Genomic DNA, 16,583 nt, shown 5'->3' with positions numbered 1-16,583 from the left:
GCTGACATTTTTGTTGACACATCTACAATAAGGAAAACATTAAACAAGAATGGAGTACATGGGAGGACACCATGGAGGAAGCCATTGCTATCCAAAAAGAATATTGCAGCACGTTGGAAGTTTGCAAAAGATCACCTGGATGTTCCACAGCACTACTGGCAAAATATACTGTGGACAGATGAAACCAAGATTGAGTTGTTTGGGAAGAACACACAACACTATGTGTGGAAAAAAAAAGGCACAGCACACCAACATCAAAACCTCATCCCCACTGTAAAACATGGCGGAGGGAGCATCATAGTTTGGGGCTGCTTTGCTGCCTCAGGGCCTGGACGGACTGTTGTCATTGATGGGAAAATGAATTCCAGAGTTTATCAAGACATTTTGCAGGAAAATGTACGACCATCTGTCCGCCAACTGAAGCTCCACAGAGGATGGGTGATGCAACAGGACAATGACCCAAAGCATACAAGTAATTCAACAAAACAATGGCTGCAACAGCACAGAATACGCCTTCTGGAGTGGCCCAGTCAGAGTCCTGACCTCCACCCGATTGAAATGCTGTGGCATGACCTTAAGAGAGCGATTCACACCAGACATCCCAAGAATATTGTTACACTGAAACAGTTTTGTGAAGAGGAGTGGTCCAAAATTACTCCAGATCGTTGTGCAGGTCTGATCTGCAACTACAGGAAACGTTTGGTTGAGGTTATTGCTGCCAAAGGAGGGTCAACCGGTTATTAAGTCCAAAGGTTCACATACTTTTTCCTCCCTGCACTGTGAATGTTTACATGTTATGTGCAATTAAACCATGGCAACATCTAATGTTTGTGTAGTATTATGTTCGGCAGACTGTGTTCTTCTATTGTTGTGACTTAGATGACGTTCAGAGCACATTTTATGCCCAATTCATGCAAAACTCCACCTAATCCCAAGGGGTTCACATACTTTTTCTTGCGACTGTACATACAGTCTTCAGTAATGTGGCATTACACCCACAATCTGCTGATCATTGGTGCAATGCTTTCCAGGCTCCTAAGAAAAAAATTAATCAATGCATATTTTTTTACCTGCAGAAAATTGTGTATTTATTTTTTTTTTGTAAAGTTGAACTTATCTTTTAACAGAGTGGACACTGCAGCTTGATTTGGCTGCTCTGCATATGCATGTACTGAGCACCCAAGTGCTTCTGTGTGTGAGGGTAACCTGAAGGAAAAAAGATTTTTTATTTTCTTTCCCATTTTGGCCGGCACCTCTTTTACTTGCTCAGCAGATGACCTTCTGCTGAGCATTAACCTCCCTAGCGGTCTGATGTCAGTATTTCTGTGTTCAAAGTGGTACATTTTTTTGCATGGAAATATGTTGCTTTTTTTATTGCAGGCCAGTAATTCTTAGGAATAACTCACGGAAATCCGTCCGAACAAGAGTCTAGTAAACATGCCGGGTATGATACAATTTGAAACACGAAATCATAAATTGTAATTTAATAAATAATCGTAAAAAAAAAATAATAATAATACATTTAATTCAATAATGTAATCAAACCAAAAACACTGAAATTTGAAATAGAGCGCCAAGTTCGCACATCACTGAGCAAAGTCGTAAAATCGTTTTCAGTGTCTGATGACGAATTTCCCCCACGAATCATTATCACTCAATTCTGCAAGTAGTTCTAATTTACTATCACTGTTCTCTAGCCGGTCTAAAACCGCTTTTGACCTAAAGGGACGCTTTTTGGACGCCATGGACGTTTCTCAGTTTCCAGGCAGAAAGAACAGTAAAAATGCAGGCAGGGCACAGGACAAAATGTATGTGAAATGGTTTGATACAGTAATGTTATACTATGAGATTTTAGTGTATTGAATGAATGTCACATTTTTAATTCTTGAATTTTCCGCCGGTTCCATCCCCCATACGTCCCGACGCTCGCAGAGAATGGAACCCGGAAGACGGATGCCGGCATCGGCCGGGGACACTGCAGGGGGGACATTGCGGGAGCGCAGGACAAGGTAAGTGCTGGAGGGAATCCCTGAGCAACGCTGCAGGGTAATCCTGAGTGTAGCTCAGGGTTACCGCTTCTGGTACTGAAAGTTAACCCCGAGCTACACTCGGGAATGCCGCCAGGGGGTTATTAGAGCTTGACACTCCCCTTCCAGACGAGCACCAAATCGGTGTTTACAACACTGCAAGATCTCTCTCCTCCCTGCTAAATGTTAAAAACATTACAATTTAAGTCGCCATAAAGCCCCTTTCATTTTTAACAGCCTCAGACATTTCTTAAAAGCACATCTGCCTGATAAAAAACATCAAAACTTAATTTTCCATCCTGGCAATTTTTTTTTTTTATCAAGACCAGTAGATTGTCAAGAGGGACATGTAGATTGTAGTAGTTTTTTTAAAAAAATTCCACACCCCTGATGTGGGCACTGACTCACCCTTTACATCACTACAGGAGGGCTCTAACTAAAGGAGACCTAGTACCTGACACTGTTCTGGAACAGAGACACCTAGTGGCAGACTAGCTAACTGGACATGCTTACAAACAGGTTCACTTTAAGTTAGCTTGTGGTAACTTAGCAACAAGGAAGATAGCCAATTACAGACTCTTTTCATTACTTTTGCAGGAATACATGAATGAACTAACAGATGTTTATAAGGTTACTCATGCAAGGCAAAGCAAAAGGTTTACTTTAATGCCCCTCTATCGCCAGCAGCATATACTTACTTTCCTTTGCTCCTCCACCACTCCAATTAGTGATGGGAGCCAAAGGAAATATCCTGTACTTTTAGGTAAAGAGAAGAATGACACAACGCTGCACCAATCAGCTCCATCACACAGATCAGCTCTGTCACACAGGAGTACATGTCCATTTGGAAGCTACAAATCCAGCAACTAGTGCCTTACACAAGGATTTCCTTTCATGTCCAGTGGCTAAACGAATCAGCAGGAGAGTGAATGGTCCATAAGTATACAGTTGTGTTCAAAATAGCAGCAGTCAGACATCACTAACCTGATCAATCACTGTTTTTGGTAGAAATGATATTTCTACATGGCAAATAATTTACTAGCAGGTGTAGTAGAGTAATAGAAATCCAACAGACCCCAACAGTCATGACATGCATGCTGCTGATTCTGTGTAATTGAATCACTAACTGAAAGGGGCATGTTCAAAATAATAGCAGTGTGGAGTTCTATTAGTGAGGTCATTCATTCTTTGAAAAACAGGTGACAATTATTGCCCTTATTTAAGGAAGGAAGGCAGCAAATGTTGTACATGCTGGTTACAGTGCATTTCTCTCTGAAATTCTGAGGAAAATGGGTCGTCCCAGACATTGTTCAGAAGAACAGCGTACCTTGATTAAAAAGTTGATTGGAGAGGGGAAAACATATAAAGAAGTGCAGAAAATGATAGGCTGCTCAGCTAAAATGATCGCAAATGCTTTAAAATGGCAACCAAAACCTGAAAGACGTGGAAAAAAGCGAAAAACTACCATTCAAATGGATAGAAGAATAGCAAAAATGGCAAGGACTCAGCCAACAATCAGCTCCAGGAAGAACAAAGAAGGTGTAAAGTTCCCTGTGAGTACTGTTACAATTAGAAGACGCCTATGTGAAGCCAAGCTGTCTGCAAGAAGCCCCCGCAAAGTCCCACTGTTGAAAAAAAGACATGTGCTAAAGAGGTTACAATTCGCCAAAGAGCACATTGACTGGCCTAAAGAGAAATGGCACAACATTTTGTGGACTGATGAAAGTAAGATTGTTCTTTTTGGGTCTAGTGGCCGGAGACAGTTTGTCAGATGACCCCCAAACACTGAATTCAAGCCACAGTACACTGTGAAGACAGTGAAGCATGGTTGCGCAAGCATCATGATATGGGGATGTTTCTCATACTACGGTGTTGGGCCTATTTATCGCATACCAGGTATCATGGATCAGTTTGAATACATCAAAATACTTGAAGAGGTCATGCTGCCTTATGCTGAAGAGGAAATGCCCTTGAAATGGGTGTTCCAACAAGACAACGACCCCAAACACACCAGTAAACGTGCAACATCTTGGTTCCAGACCAACATAATTGACGTTATGGAATGGCCAGCCCAATCCCCGGATCTTAATCCAATAGAAAACTTGTGGGGTGACATCAAAAATACAGTTTCTGAGGCAAAACCAAGAAATAGAGAACTGTGGAATGTAGTCCAATCATCCTGGGCTGGAATACCTGTTCACAGGTGCCAGAAGTTGGTTGACTCCATGCAACACAGATGTACAGCAGTTCTCAGAAACAGTGCTTATACAATTAAATATTCATTAAGTGATTCAAAGGAAAGCAAAATCTTCAAACATTTTTCAGTTTATATAGTGAATGTTTGAGTTTGTAAAGAAGAATACAAAACACTGCTATTTTTTTGAACAGTCTAATATTCACTTTTCTTAAATTTTTTTAGAGGAACAACACAAGTTTGATATATTTTTCTTCATGTTTTGATTTGGAATAGAATGTGTCATGTTCCCAATGCATTTGTGTGTATGGAAATAAAAGCTATTAGAAGGATTTTGAGCTTTATTCACTTTTTTCAACACACTGCTATTATTTTGAACACAACTGTATGTGTCTATGGAGGTTTTCATTAGTGTACACTTGTTGTTTTGCCCTTCATGGGCAATGGTCATATTTCCATTAAAGAAGTATGGCCAAAGCTTGTTTGGCCCTACTACTCCTATCAATCAGAGAGTGAGTGCTCTGTTCATTCTGCACTCCTGTGACTCGTTTTAAGCAGACAAGTGAGTTAAAGCCTGTTGTCAGCTGGAGTCACTCAGCTGGTCCAGGCTGGGGAAAGATCCTGACTTTACAGTTGGGATCCACCCAGATGCTGGCAGCCTCACAGCTGCGCCACTGTGAAACTGAGCCAGCTGCTCCCTCCCCTTCCCAGCCCAGGACAGGGGCAGAGTAGAGAGCCAGTGACTGACAGTCACCATTCTCAGGTCAGAGTGGAGGGGAGAACTGAGTGATCAGTGGTGTTTGATTACTCAGTTCTCAGTGCAGAGCCGACGGGACAGATGCAGCATCAGATCAATGTTGCATCAACCTAGGTGAGTATAATTTTTTTTTTAAACCCCATACTTCAAGAGAGAGCAGCCACAAAGTTACTGATAGGATCCAGAAAACACTGCAATTCTGCTAATTTCCACATAGCACCTCACAGGGTCACGTGGATGGTAATTACTGAAGCCTGTGCTGTAATACTTTCTCTGCTGCCAGTATCACCAGTCACATTTAAATTTCTGACAGGTGGCTGTAGGATACTTCTTAGTACTGACATTTTAATCCATAATGCTTTTAACATGGGAGAGAAAGAGAAAGTAGTCTTCAGTGATTGTGTTTGAGAATAGCTCTCCTGCACCGTAAGTAGAGATTCCCATATTACCAGTATACCGACCAAATGGAGTGAGGTGGTCTGGATCACTTCAGCAATGTCCCGATGAAGAACTGAAGGTGCCCTGCAAGAGAAGACAACTTATACTCTTGGCATTAGGCACCCCTGAAGGACACAGCAGGGACAATGAGGTAGGAAGAGTGAACTATGGTACATGGCGGGGATGCATTTGACACTCCTGTAAGTGTTGCACACTGAAAGAACCCGAGGCTGAAGCTCTGGAGTAGAAGAAAGGTAAGATACTTGGGTAAGCTAAGAATATGAGCTTTTGGTTTACAGGGCACCTTATTTTATGAATTTTGGTGGCCCTCATAGGGACATTTTCATGGTACAGTGATGAAGCACAGTTGCTGGACCACAGAAAGCAAATAAACAATACAGTGTTACTATAAAAAGAAAAGTCAATGTCAGCAGTTTTACATTTGAACAAAGGCTGAGTCTGGATCAATGGCTGCTTAATAGCTGTCAATGTACTGTACATATAGTTCATCATGTGACCTCTTTAAGAGGAGAGCTGCAGAATAATGCACACATTACCTGACAATGGTCCGGAAGTCTGCCTGCACTATATAAGCTCTGCATCATGCATGTACTGCAGCTCAACATCCATAGGATCACCCTCATCTGCAGCTACCATCAGACACATCAATAGGATCACCGTCTTACACACATCAGCAGACACCAAAATACTTTAATAAGATCATGCTCTTACAGGTCAAGAATCGCTCTCTTATAGACATCAACTGCCCAACACACTAATAAGATCATCCTGTTATGTCAGGACCCTACTCTTACCAACCTACTCTGCCCCTCCTTGCCATTAATGGGATCACCATCTCACACATCAGTCTGGCCTATGTACTTTGAAAGAATATGGTAGAGACGTGAACAAGACTTGGTGTTATGTTAGTGATCACTATCACCGAAGAACAGCAGAATTAGCCAGCATTAGGCAAAGATTGTTGGCGAGGTGTGCTTACAGACTTTGTCTCCTGCAGGAGAAGCCTGCGGAACTGGCCTTTTTGCATTATGAATCTAGTACACTGTATTTCAGGCCCTGAAATTTTTTGGTGTTGGTATATTAAAGTGATTCTAGAAGGGCATTTCTTTCTTTTAAAACAACAAACATGTTATACTTACCTGCTCTGTGTAATGGTTTGGCAGATTCTCCTCTTTTCAGGTCCTTCGCCAACGCTTCTGGCCCCTCCCCCCTGCTGAGTGCCCCCACAGCAATGTATTTTTTTGCTTTATTTTGATGATCTTGCCAGTAACACACTTCTATCAAAACACTTCCAACACATCTTTGGGTGACAATGGTCACTTACTGAGTGGAGCAGCGTTGTCACCATGGACAGCTTTCCTTTTTTGAACTGCAAACAGTGACCCTCTCCTTATCTCTATTACATAGGCTCTTTTCTCCATTATATGGGAAGCAGAGGTTTTATAGCTCAAAGAAGATAGCTGAGAGAGCTGATAACATTATTTGTGCTGTTTTCACACTGCTCTGTTGAAAAAACATGTTAAAAACACATATGCATTTTGTATACCTTTCCAGTGCATTTTATGGTTGGCATGCACCTGTGAAAAATGGATATTTGACTTAAAAAACATACCAGAAATGCAACCGCGGTGCATTTTTATGCATTTTGACACATTCCCATTTATTTCAATGGACAGCTGCGTTTTTGGAGCCCTTTTGAACAGCAAACCAAAGATGCAGCATGCAGGACGTTTCAAAATGCACAGCAACTGCAGTTCGGTGGTGTGAAGTTCCGTAGGATTTAAAGCAACATATTTCCTTTTAAAAAATGGTAAAAAAGCAAGGTAAAAATGGAACAAAAATGCTTCAGAAAGAACACTTAAAATTGCAATTCAGTTAACAGGATGTTACAAGAACACTGCATTTCTATCAAGATCAACCGGTGTTTGTTTTCTTCAGAAAATGTACCTAAAAAAGAAAACAAAATCCCTCTATTAATTGGGCAGCCCATAAAGCTTTCGTTCGAGGTTTTTTTTATAAAGCTGTCCTCCAGAGTTAAACGAGCAAGTGAAAAGTTGATCTCTAACAAATCTAGAGAATATGAATCGTTAGCTGCCCAACATAAAATCACCCCAACTTCGGATCGGTTATCTAAGGTGGAACATGCTCGACTGGAACTTAACCTTTGCCTTACTACGAAAGCAGAAAAACAATTGCGCTGGATGAATCATAAGTATTTCACGTGGAGAGATAGGCTGGGCTCTCTTCTTGCACGCAAACTTAACCCTAAATTTATTCACTTGGCAATACCTAAACTCCGTCAGGCAGGGGGTACCATCACGCAGGATCCTCAGAAGGTCCTTCAGGAGTTTGATGATTTTTATGCTTCTCTATATGGTCCACTGCAGCCAACAGCACCCTCTTCTTTTAGATACTTTCTAGAGTCCTTGCCTATCCCTTCCCTTGCTGGAGCTCATAGAGAGCTTATGGAACAACCTATTACTTCTGAGGAGCTCTTACAAATTATTACCGTTACATAAATCCCCGGGCCCTGACAGCCTCCCCAATCAATACTATAAAACTTTTTGTAAACATTTACTTCCTCATATAACACTGTACTTTAATTCATTGCGAGAGGAGGATGTGGTCCCTTTAGATGAGAATAAGGCATATATTAGTGTCATTCCTATATCCAATAAAGATTCCACTGATGTTCATAGTTATCATCCTATTTCATTAATTAATTGTGACCTGAAAATTTTAACTAAACTCCTAGCTGTACATCTTATTTCTTTTCTGGCACAATATATTCATAAAGATCAGTCAGGATTTATATTGGGTCGTCAAACGCTGGACCAGATTCGTCGATCTATTACCCTGATATCAGCTGCCTGTTCCAGTTGGGATGCTCCTCTCTCTAGGGCACTCCTGCTTCTTTCTCTGGACCTTCATAAGGCCCAACGTTTCTTGCTATGTTACGTTCACTCTATGCTAATCCCTTGTCCCAGGTTTCTATCAAAGGATACAAATCCTTGGTGTTCAGTTTGCAGAGGGACTAGACAGGACTGTTCGCTTTCCCCGCTGCTTTCTGCACTGGCAATTGAACCCTTGACTATAGCAATTCAGTCTCATCCCCAAATCCATGGCATTTGTTGCGGCTCTCAGGAACATAAATGTGCCCTATTTGCCGGCGACGTTCTTATGTACATTACTTCTCCTTCGATCACTACTCCAAACTTACTATCGTTATTAAGCCAATTAGCTGCTCTTTCTGGACTTTCCCTTAATCCCCAAAAAACGACTGCCATTAATGTTTCCTTACCCATATCGGATGAACAGCAGCTTAGAACTTCATATGATTTTCAGTGGGCGAATAAATCGTTACCCTATTTAGGTATAAATCTTACCACTTCCATCGAGTCATTTTAGCAGGCTAATTATCCTCCTCTCTTAAAAACGCTTAGGGATGATCTCCATTGTTGGGCTGACTATTCCTTATCCTGGTTTGGTAGAGTCCATCAAAATGACGTTTCTACCTCGAATACTATTTTACTTACGGACGCTACCGATAGCGATTTCACAACGAGACTAACAGCTCCTACAAGCTGAGGTTCTTTGTTTTATTTGGAATAAGAGACAGCCTAGGATGAATCAGAAGACGTTATATGCCTCTAGGTCGTGGGGTGGTATTGGCCTTCCTAATCTCCACGCATCTTCCAAGCTGCGCAGATTGCCCAACTAGCTTATACCGCGGTTGGGGGACATATTCCCCCATTGGGTTTCTGTGGAAGCTCTTTCCGGTCACCCTTTGGCTATTGGGGCCTTGCTTTGGCTTCCTAGTCGATTGCATCCTCCTATACTGTGCCCCACTCTGTCGTTCTCCTTGGCAGTCTGGGACAGGGTATGTCACCGCAAGTCATTAACATCACCCCATACACCTATTGCTTCATACACCTGTTGCTTTTTTTGCATCCCTGAATTTGTGCCCGGTTTAACACCGGACCCTTTTCAATGGTGGATCAAAAAAAGCTTGTTGCAGATAGCAGACTATCTTAATGGTGCTTGTATACATTCTTTGCAATATTTTAAAGAAAAATTACTTATGCCTACTACTGAAATTTTTAGATATAACCAGATTGTTTCATTTCTCCGCTCAAAGCTCGCTTTAGTGGACGAGTCGCCTTTGCTCACCACCTTTGAACTTTCCTGCAAGAATAGGGATTCCCCCAGAGGCCGGGTATCTGCGTTATATGCTCTCCTCACTGATCCAAATTGTAAACTTCCTTATATGGAACATTGGGAAAAAGATTTAGCTGTCAATTATGAATTATTGGATTGGCAAGATATCGCCATGGCACTGTCCAAAGCTTCTATCAATACTACCTTAATTGAAGCTAATAATAAAACTTTGCTGAGATGGTATTTGGTACCTACTCGGATTGCAAAGATGCATCCGACTGCCTCTGCGATGTGTTTCCGGCGCTGTGGCCAGGTTGGGTCTGGCAATGCCCGCTTGTACTTAGATTTTGGATTCAAATGTTCAATTTGGTAAATTCAGTGATGGGTATTGATATTTGCAGATCCCCAGAGACGGACCTCTTTCACAAATTTCCCAAAAATATTCCCAAGAAATCCCATGAATTGATTTCCTATATGTTTCTAGCTGCGAGAATTACTATAGCTAGACACTGGCGACAATCGGTCATTCCCCTTGATTATGTTAAAAAGAAACTCAACTGGATCATGGTTAATGACAAACTCACCTGTATCTTACACAATAGTTCGATACCACATGGGGACCATGGATTCACTACCTCTCTGTGCCTTAATGACCCTCATCTTGATTTTCCTTTCTATTCTTTGCTCTTTCTACTCCTTTTATATTGCTCTATATTATGTATATTGTGCTGGCAAGACGAGCTGTACTTGACTATGTATTGGCTGCCATTTATGTCTTGACTTCACTACCATTTGTTATGGCAGAATTTGTTGTTTTGGTGTTTCTATCTGTGTATATGATGGGATACTATTTATTGATGTTAATTGTTTAATTCTGCCCTATGTGCTTTGTAAAATTATTCAATAAAAACTATTGAAAAGTAAAAAGGAAAACAACACTAAAATATACAGCCAGAGTTACAATGGAATGGTTTAGATCAGTGGTCTCCAAACTGTGGCCTCAGGGCCAGCCCTTTGCTTGCTTTTATCTGGCCCTTGGGGCACTATTTCATCTACTGATACCGACAGTTGGGTATAATTCCCCCCACTTACACCAATGAAGGGGGCACAATTTCTCCTAGTGACACCGACGATGGGGTACAATTCCTCCCAGTGACACAATTGATAGGGTCCAATGACATCAATGATGTGGCAAAATTCCTCCAGGTGACACAAATGATAGGGCACAGTTCCTCCCAGTGACATAAATGACAGGGTCCAATGACATCAATGATGGGGCAGAATTCCTCCCACTGACACCAAACAATGACATCGGGACCTTTTCTACTCCCACTGGCTGCAGTCCTGCCCTCGTAAAGTCTGAAGGACAGTAAACTGGCCCTTTGTTTAGAAAGTTTGGAGACCCCTGCCCTAGACCAATGGTCTCACCCTTTGCTTGCCTTTATCCAGCCCTTGAGGCATTATTTCTGCCACTGAAACCAACAATGGGGCATAATTCTTGCCACTGACACCAACAATGGAGCACCATTCCTTCCAATGGCACCAACAATGGAGCACTATTTCTCCCACTGGCATTAACAATGGGGCACTATTCCTCCCACTAGCACCAACTATTGTTTACTCCCGCTGGGTACAGCTGCCCCCCCCCCCCAAATTCTGAAGGACAATAAACTGGCCCTTTCTTTGGAAAGTTTGGAGACCCCTGGTTTAGATAAAAGCATATTCATGTGTTACAATGGCCCAGTCAAAGTCCAGACCTAAATCCAATTAAGAATCTGTGGCAAAACTTGAAAATTGCTGTTCACAGACGCTCTCCATCCAATCTGACAGAGCTTGAGCCATTTTGCAAAGAAGAATGGGCAAAGATTTCACTCTCTACATGTGCAAAGCTGGTAGAGACATTCGCAAAGAGACCCGCTGCTGTAATTGCAGCGATAGGTAGTTCTACAAAGCAGTTACTCAGGGGGGCTGAATACAAATGCACACCACACTTTTCACAAATTTATTTGTAAAAAATTTGGAAGAACATTTATCATTTTCCTTCCACTTCATAATTATGTGCCACTTTGTGTCGGTCTATCACATTAAATCTCAATAAAACACATTTACGTTTTTGGTTGTAACATGACAAAATGTGGAAAATTTCAAGGGGTATAAATACTTTTTCAAGACACAGTATGTGGACTGGGACTGAGAATGAAAAAGTGTGGGAATGAGCATAGAAAAATAGGCAAGCCCTGGAAACAGGCAGATTGCTGACTAACCATTAAAAGTATTAGTGGAACTATACTCCAGTGGCATATCTGGGGTATGGTGGAGGGTGCTATTTTCACTCAACGCTTGCCACTTTAATTAAATTCTGCTCCATTCAGACCTGCCATCAGCACAGACCCACAATGACAGCTCAGTAGATCACTGCTAAATGTAAGCAAAGGGCTGGGCAGAGGAAGTTACACTATTCACTTCCTGAAATCATCTAATGCACAAGTGCAGCAAATAAATGGAATAGTTTAAGCATTCCCCTGCCTCAGCTGCTTGTTTATAAGTGACATCAGTAACTGGCTAAGCTGTTTGTCACTGCAATCACTGCAGATCCACACTGAAGGGGGCATAACTGAGCTTAAAAAAGGACCTATAGGCTAAGATGTTACTGTAATAAACCTGGGTCTGTACCCCATTCCATATGCCATGCTGTACATTCTTTATTCTACACTTCCTCATCAGTGCCGGATCTAGCCTGTCTGATTTAGGGGTTCAGTAAAAAACGTCAGGGGGGCAGGGGACAGTTTGTAGGGCAGTGTACAGGGGTTAGCATGGCAGAGGACAGGGGTCAACAGGACAGAAGATAGGGGTCAGTAATGCAGGGGACAGAGGTTAGCAGACCAGAGGACAGGGGTTAGCAGAGCAGGGTACAGGAGTCAGTATGGTAGAAGACAGTGGTCAGCATAGTTGATCATAGGGTCATTGCTGGCAGGGTTAAGAGATCTCCTCCTCCCCACAAAGCAGATAGCTGAGATCCGTATCCCTCCACACAGTGTGTAGCTGGCTACTGCAGCTGCCAATCCAATCAGGGAATTCACAGGTCAAAACTGCAACTGCAGCTAGATCGATGCTGTGGGGAATCTGATCTCAGCTATGTGTTATGTGTGGGGAAGAGATCTGTTGAGTGCCTTGTTTGCAGTGCGGGACAAGGTCATCTAGCACTGAAAAAAAAAAGGCAAACTGCCCCCGCCTCCCCCCCAAAAAAACAGCACTAATCAACATGCTCACCCCCTTACCATAAATTCCTTCTGCAAGCCCAAATTCTACCCGAACAAAAATGTAAAAATTCCCCATCTTTGCTCCCCAAGCCCACCTTTCAGCTCAAATCCCTCCAATCCCTAACAAATCTCCCATGCCCCAAAAATCATCCCTCCTAGCGCACATTCTCTTTCCTTCCAAATCCCCCCTCCTAGTACAAACCCTCTCTCCCAAATCCCCACTTCTTGTACTAATTCTCCCCTCAAATCCCCCGCCTAGTACAAATTATTTCCCCAATCCCTCCCCCAGTACAAATCCCCATTCCTAGCGTAAATCCTTTACCAAATTCCTCCTTCTATTACAACCCCCCCCCCCATCCTAGCATAAATCCTCTCCCCAATTCCCCCCTACTAGTACAAATTCTCTCCTCCAATCACCCCTCCTAGTATAAATTCTCTCCTCAAATCACCCCTCCTAGTACAAATTCCCCCCACTGCTAGCACAAACCCTCTCCCCCAAATCCCCACTCCTGGTATAAATCCTCTCCTCAAATCTCCCCTCCTAGTACAAATACCCCCCCTAAATCCCCCCTCCCAGCACAACTGCTTCCTTCTAGAACAAATCACCCCTCCTCCTAGTAAATATCCCCCCATCTCGTACAAACCCCCTTCCCCCCCCCAATTCCTCCTCCTAGCACAACCACCTATAAGTTACCCTTCCCAGCACAAATCCCTGCATACCCAAATCACCCTAGTAGCACATGCCACCCCCAATTCCCTGCACCTGGCATTAACCCCCCCTCCCCTCAATTCCCCCTCCTAGCCCAAATCCACCCCCCTCCCAAATCCCCCTCCTAGCACAATTCCCCTCCAATCCCCCCCCCTCACATCTTCCCCAATCCTGCCTCCTAACACATCCCCCAATTACATTTCCCAGTACAAACAGTCCCCCCCCCCACCCCTCCTCCACAAGCTTCCCCTCCCCTAATCTTATATGTAGGAACAACAGGAGTAGTGAGTAGATGCGGGCTCTCTATGATCTCCACCTATTACATCCGACAATACACAGCTTTATTACCTGCCCCCCATCTCCTCCAAAGACTGCTCAACTCTTGGAAATGTAGATGGGGGCGGGTAATGAAGCCATGTACCGTTGGATAATATAGCAATCCTATGTAACCTGCTGTATGGAGGATCGCTATTACGACAGGAGGTGGAGATCACAGAGATCCCACATTTCCTTCCCGCTCTCTCCTCTCTGCCGCTCCGGCCTGGACTGTTTACTTGAAATAACTGCGTGTCAGGGCAGGAACGCTGGAATGGGCAGGCAGGCCTATGGTACGGTCACGCTGCGACTGACGACAGCCACTACCCACAGACCAGAGTCCCTCAGGGCGCGGAGTCTAAGCCCCAGGCTACCCTTCACCAGGGCCCCTGATGGTGGGGATGGACTTGACGCAGCCTGAGACCAGGTCGCGGCCCCCGAGTGACCCCAGCTGCGATAACGACTGCCGCCAATGGCGTACAGCTGGTGGGAGCTAGATGGGATCACGAGTAGAGTAGTCAGACAAGCCGGGTCAATAACAACGGAGCAGACAGTACTAGACGGTAGGCAAAGAATACTCAGGTCACGGGCCGGGTTCAACAACGGGAGGTCAGATAAAGGGTTAACGCAGAGAGTAGTCTTGTCCAAGCCGAGTCGGTTACCAGGAGAGCAATGGGAACAACACAAGAGCTTGCAACAGGGCAACATACAGGACACAAGTGCAGAGCACACTTGCAGACAGCAGGTTTAAATGTGCTCAACCACACCCTTCTGAGGAGGAGCCGCAGAAGCCTGAAGGCATAAAGGTTCCCACCATGCTTTGCAGAAAACCAAGATGGAGGCCAGCTCATGGAGATGCACAAGCTCTGAAGAAAGGTAGGACCTTGACACTGCGGCTGGCTGTGAGTGCAGGGATGGGGGGTTGCTCAGTGTGCATGGCACAATGTAAATGGGAGGAGGGCGGTACAACTGAAATCTGGGAGGGGGCACAGCCCACCCCAGCACCCCCTTAGATCCAGCCATGCTCCTCATTCCATATACCATGCTGAACATTCCCTAATCTGCACCACCTCATACTGTAGGTAAGGCTGCACATTCCCTATTCCACATTACTGCATTCTCTGTGTTTCCTATTCCAAACTGCCTCATGCATTCATATACCATGCTGTGAGTTGCCTATTCTGTCTTGCCTCATTCTGTATGAAATGATGTATGCAACCTTTTCTATACTGCCTCATTTTGTATGCCATGTTGTACATTCCCTATTCCGCATTGCCATATTCTATATGCCATGCTGTATGTTTCCTATTCCATAACACCTCATTCCATGCTCCACACTGCCTTACTCCATATACCGTGCTGTACGTTTCCTGTTCTGCACCACCTCATTCCATATGCCATGCTGTATGTTTCCTATTCTGCACCACCTCATTCCATAGATCATGCTATACATTATATATTCCACACTGCATTATTCCAGACACCATGCTGTACGTTCCCTATTCTGCACCACCTCATTCCATATGCCATGCTGTATGTTTCCTATTCTGCACCACCTCATTCCATAGATCATGCTGTACAGTCCATATTCCACACTGCATCATACCAGACACCATGCTGTACGTTACCTATTCTGCACCACCTCATTCCATATGACATGCTGTATGTTTCCTATCCTACAACACCCCATTCCATAGATCATGCTGTATATTCCATATTCCACACTGCATACTTCCATATACTATACTGTACGTTCCCTATTCTGCACCACCTCATTTATATGCCGTGCTGTATGTTCCGTATTCTGCACCACTTCGCTCCATATGCCATGCTGTATGTTCCCAATTCTGCTCCAGCTCATTCCATTTGCCATGCTGTACCTTTCCTATTCCACTGTGGCTCATTCCATATACCATGCTGTGCGTTCCCCATTCCACACCCCCCTATTTCTTTTCCCATGCTTGCCCTATTCTACACAGCCTCATTACGTACACTATGCTGGTGTGTTCCTGTTGAAATACAATGTTTATGTATTTTGTGTAACAATTGTCAGTAGAGATACTGTATATTCTTCAACCAGTAGATGGTAGTGTTTATAAGTTTGTAGCTGCATCTATGCCTATACTCTATGTCTTCTTCCTGAATAAAGTTCCTGTTTCTCATTTGCAGAAAATCAGCACTTAAAAACACAAAGACTGTGCACTGTCTGTGCTGCAGGGCTATACACAGAATGTCTAACAGTTCATTATTCCACACCACTTCATCGATCATCATAGATATGCTACTGCTATACTCACCTCTGCTCTAGCGATGCATCTACAAGCTTCCTTGCTGGTGCTAACATCTTCTTGCCAGTTTCTTCCAGGTTCAGGATCTTTTGCCAGGTTGGAATGATGTAACACACTCAGGATTTAACTTATCACGGCAGATGTTGAAATCACACCCCGAGCTGCGCATGTGCAGGTCAGTGTACAGTGTAGACAGCTTGCAAGGAGGAAAGCAAGAATCATAGAATAGATTTTTATTGCAGAAGAGACATAGTGTGTGTCTTCTGCAATAAAAAAAACCTTTTTGCTTGAAAATTGTATCATTTTACCTAAAGATCCATTTAGCACAAGTAAAATTGTGTCATAAAAGATTTAATGAGAAAAAGTAGTTATAAATATGCACCAATTATCAGACAGTTTAATAACATATAAAAGTA

Source organism: Staurois parvus, unplaced genomic scaffold (genome assembly GCF_062004578.1).
Source record: "Staurois parvus isolate SC_StPar_1 unplaced genomic scaffold, SC_StPar_1.0 ptg000151l, whole genome shotgun sequence".
Taxonomy (NCBI): domain Eukaryota; kingdom Metazoa; phylum Chordata; class Amphibia; order Anura; family Ranidae; genus Staurois; species Staurois parvus.
Note: the sequence above shows the minus strand (reverse complement) of the source record.